The 5,073-nt window shown below is 43.6% G+C and overlaps 1 non-coding gene across 1 annotated transcript; it reads left to right on the top strand.

The window, feature by feature from the left end:
* Positions 1-3,573: 3,573 nt before the first annotated feature.
* Positions 3,574-3,677, top strand: LOC114032285. Its single transcript, XR_003567823.1, has one exon. It is a non-coding gene; the product is annotated as a U6 spliceosomal RNA (small nuclear RNA).
* The last annotated feature ends 1,396 nt before the right edge of the window (positions 3,678-5,073 follow it).

The raw sequence follows: 5,073 nt of genomic DNA, 5'->3' as shown, positions 1-5,073 counted from the left end.
ATTGAGGCATGATATCTTATGGATTCAAATGAGCGTTTGCCGTGTCAATCGCAGCAAGGTGGGTTTCCTAAACTGTACCATACAGAACACGGCCTTGATAGTGAATGATGAGAGAATGAATGGCCAGCAGAAGATGGGCTGCTGAGGACAAAGTCGCAAACAGAGCTCCCGTTCTCCGGTACTGAAGTCACCCTTTATTCTGAGGCTAGATGACCTAAGAGTGAAGGGACGGGACAAAATAATGAGAGGTCCGGGCAGGACCTCACGCCAGCAGCCTCAGCAGTCTTCACCGGCCCAGGCAGCTCTGGGGAGATCTCCCTCTGAATGACCAGCACGTGCGCTGCTTGTCCTGACTTTCCCTCCCTTCCCCGCACAGCTGGCACCCAAGGGCCTGCCCCTCGCTGCAGCTGGCAAATCTCATCTGGTTTAGAAGCGGCCGGTCCTAGTCACTGGAAATGGGAAGATGCTGGCTTCGGAGAAACCTCAGAAATCTGTTCTAGTCTCTTTTCTCTCAGGAGACAAGTGGGCAAGGTGGAAAGGCCTGAGCAGGGCACAGAGGAGCCTGGGGCAGGCGTTCTAGGGAAGCGAGGGGAAACAGGATCAGATTTGGACTCAGACAGAAAATGCTCGGGAACCTTTCATGTCTTCAGATGTTGGCTTGGGGGAGAATCCTTGACCTGAGGGAATGGAGTTGGGGGGACACAATCACAGGAGCCACACAATCAAATGGGCAGTCTTTAGCCATACAAAGCAATGTTGGTCCCCGTCAGCTGACCACCACAGGATTCTCAGTCTCTTCTATTCACTTTTCTTACAACAGCCACCCTAGCGACACGAAGACACCCATGCTGCTATGAACATTTTTGTATAAAGAACTCTTTTGTTTGTTTTTTTGAAACACTCATAGGATATATTTTTTTCTTTTAGAATTTTTTTTTTTTTGGTATTTGAATTGGGTTTTCTTTATAAAATGAATCCGTTTAATCTTTACCCTCCAGGGACAAGAACAAAGATCTAAATACATAAACAAGGTAAATAGCATTTAGGAAGAAGCGTCCCATGGGCAGGTTTGGAGGGCCGGGGGAGCTATCCTGACCTAGCCACGCCAGGTTCCCAAGGTTCTCCAGCATCATGTCACAGTACAGCTCCCCCTGAGAAGGGTCCTGGTGCCCCCACTCCTCTGGGGTGAAGGCCACAGTCACATTCTTTAAAGCCATCGATCCCTGAAGCAACAGACATTTAAGGACATTCAAAAACCAACTTCCATTGGAAGTGAGGTGACCAGGCACTGTAGTAAGTGGCTCTTAAAACCCTGAAGACTAAAGGTGTCATATGGCTAATGCGTTTTGGGATCCCAAAGCCCTTTCCTCATCACCCCCATGAGGAGATCCTGGAAGCACTCATTAGTCTAATTGGAGGGGGTTGGGGAGAGATGGAGACCAGCCTGTGGCTTTGCATTTCCAAATCCAAGCAACATCCTATGAAGGAGAGGGCAGCACCAGCTCACCCTAAGTTTTCCCTGGCCTCAGACCTTGACACAGAGTCCATAAGCCACAAAGCAGTGACAACTGGCTTCCCCTTTGGAGATCTGAGAGACCTTTTGGGGCTTGGGGGGGTGGACATGGGAACAAGTCTGAAAGACGAGTGAGCAGAATGGTTAGTTAACCCAGGCCCTGCTTGGAAGGGAGGGAGGAGGGCTGGTGTCTTCCAAGATGGAGCTCATTTTCCAGGAGAAGAATGGATTTTTAAAAAGCAGCAATCCAGGGAGGTGTTTCAGCATCCCCGGCCAGGGGAGCCCCAATTTCACCTTCTCCAGGAGCATGGAACCAGGAGACCCCAGCCTAGGCCATGGTGGAGAATGTGGCAACAGCTACCCCTGGCTAAAATCACACCAATCCAACAAAAATCACTGATCCCACAACGACAAAGAAAATCTCTACCAGTCCTGGTTGGGCTGAGACCCAAAGGAATGTGTGGCTGGAACTCAGGGTTGGATGTTTCAGACCCCAAGCCCCAAGTACCCAGGAAATCATGTGCATTCATGATCAGACAGCTTGGTTCTGGCCGAGCTTCCAGCTTCTCCTCCATCCCTGATAGGGCGGGGGAGCTAATCCATTCATGAGGCAACAGCATCCTAGAAATAACAAGGCAGAGAACTGGGGACTGGAGTCAGGAAAACCCGAGTTCATATTGGACTTCATCTGTAAAATGGGGATAATTACAGCACCTCCCTCTTGGGATTGTTTTGGGGCTAAAATAAGAATATTTGTCAAGACCTAGACACATATACATGCTGGCAAGTATTAGAAACAAAAGGACAGCTTGCAAAATGAGATGTAAAATGGCTTTTCTCAGGGACACCAGCCACAAAAACAAAGCAGACAGAATTGTCAGAAAGAAAAAAAAAAGGGAAAAAGCAAAAAACTGACCTGTACCATCCTTAAATATCTTACATGGGCACCTAGGTATAAAAAACCAGAATGAGCCATAGTCACAGTCACATAAGTTAAAACATTTTACTTGTTTAAAGAGGAGAAACTGAGTCAAATTGCTTTGAGAACTGCTCCCATTCTCTATGGCAGACCTTTACATGTTTATTGCTTTAAAGAGAGAACGGATTCAGCAATACTGGAAACATGTTCCAGATGTGGTAACATTCTTATGTTTCTAATTTGCATTCTAATTCTGCAGGATCGATGGTTTACATTCTAAAAGTTGGGCCTCATAAGCATCCCTTTGATTTCACAAAAATGTGTTCGTCCTATCAGTTCTAATCATCCAAGTTTCTCCCAGATGGAGGCCATCTCGTTCCTCCTCTTCAGTCCCTCCTTTTGTCCAAGACGAGAATCTCTCATCACAGAATGAACATTGTGAGCTTACTTTGCCTGAAAGATAGGGAGGAGGGAGGCTTAGAATCGGAGCACATGGCCTGTAAAGCTTAAAGAGAATATAACACAAGGAATATGACCAAAATGGTTGTGACCATCTGGAGTGAGTTTAGGACTCAAGCGGACATAAGAAGGGATGAGGGACAAAAGCCAGTCAGCGCCATCTGTCCAGACTTGACTGGCTTTTTAGATGAGGCATACTTTTTGTAGGTGTGAATAACTTTAGGCATTTGAAACCTAATAATAAATATGTAATTATTCTTATTTCCTCTTATGGAATCATTTCAAAGTTCTCCAGTTTGTACAGAATTAAAATTAAATAGATTCTCCATTTAGTCTAGCTCATCAAAAATTATTTGTAAACAGACATATATATATACATATATGCATACATACATACATACATAGAAATCTAATATTCACATTTATATATACAGTGACACCTGGAAAATGAAATATCCCAGTATAAAAATTAATGCTGTTTTGAAAATCTTCTTGCTTTTCCTTGCTCAGCAAGGGAATGTGAACTGGTTAGGATTATTTCCAAGTAGACTGAAAAAGACTGATACAGAAAGTATTCATTTTGCAAAAGGCTGTTGTAAAAGTCAAGATTTTATACTATTTTGTAACACTGTTTTATTAAGAATAACATTTATTTCTAAAATAGAGATATAAAGAAGAGAGAGTGCTTGCTTCGGCAGCATATGTACTAAAACTGGAATGATGCAAAGATTAGCATGGCCGTTGCGCAAGAATGACACACAAATTCATGAAACATTCCATATTTTTCAGGCAAAGGGATACAAAAATCCTTCCTGCCCTACAGTAAAATAGGAGGGGAAGGGGATGGGAGTGGTGATAGAGGGGAGGGCAGATTGGGGGAAGGGCCATTCAGAATGCACATCATCTGGGGATGGGGGAAGGGGAGAGACGGGGAGAAAATCTGGAACTCAAAATCTTGTGGAAGTGAATGTTGAAAACTAAAAATAAATTAATAAAAAATAAAATATATGCCTTTTAAAAAATAAAGAACATCCCATTTGAGATCCTAAAAAGAAAAGAGAGAACTGTGAATTCAGTATATGAGGTAGTGTGTAAACAAATGCAACGTCCTAAGACACCCTTAAATAAACCTTATACCGCCTACAAAAGAGTTTCTAAGTGAGTCAGTGTGTTTTTGGTGGGTGCAGGGAAGGGGGAGGGGTAAATTCCAATTCCCTAATTAGTCACACACACACACACACACACACACACACACACACATTCTTATGGCTTCTGTCAGGTTTTGGGGGGGAGGGGTTAAATTTCAGTGTGAGAAGTGGTTCTGAACGCAGATATCAAATTTCAAGCTGTAAAACTTCATTTAACCATAAAGCAGTCCAAAGAGACAGACACAGAGAGACAGAGATACAAAGCGACTGAGAGAGGCAGAAAGAGACACAGAGGTAGAGACAGAAAGACAGACAGAGGGATGGAGAGAAGCAGAGATGTGCAAAGACAGAGACAGAGAAGGAAGGAGGCAGGAAGACCTGGGTGTATTTTTATAACAATTCCCCAGCATCTCTACTTTTAACAATCGTAAGCAGATGCAGCCAGGTGACACAGCAGATAGAGCCCTGGGCCTGGAGTCAGGGATTCAAATCCAACCTCAGATACTCAGATAACTGTGGGACATTGGGCAAACTGTTTAACCTTGAATCCTCAGTTTCATCATCTGTAAAGTGGAGGATATCACCTACCTCTCAGGGTTGTTGTGAGGATCAAGTAAAGTAATATTTGTAAAGCACTTAGCACAGAATAGGCACTGTACAAATACTAGTTATCATTGTTATTAGGACTATTATTAATACCCCACCAAAAACCCCACCAGTATTTCAACCTGAAAACTCAAAACTCATTCCAATCTTAGTTTGGAATTCCTCATTAAAAGATCGTATCTGAATGACAAAGATAGCTTTCTTTAACTCCCACTGCCATAGGCTTCTGCCAATATGTAGATGTGTGCACATGGGAGAGGAATTTCAGTCCTCCTCTCTCTCTCTGGATTCTTAATCGACCAGAATTAAGAATGCAGTTGTTGTTCAGTCGTGTTCAAGTCTTTGTGACCCCACTTGAGGTTTTCTTGGCAGAGATACTGAAGGGGTTTTGCCATTTCCTTCTCTAGTTCATTTTACAGAAGAGGAAA

The sequence above is a fragment of the Vombatus ursinus genome, unplaced genomic scaffold (assembly GCF_900497805.2).
Source record: "Vombatus ursinus unplaced genomic scaffold, bare-nosed wombat genome assembly UNPS02015411.1, whole genome shotgun sequence".
Taxonomy (NCBI): Eukaryota; Metazoa; Chordata; class Mammalia; order Diprotodontia; family Vombatidae; genus Vombatus; species Vombatus ursinus.
This window is presented reverse-complemented; position numbering and strand designations above follow the sequence as displayed.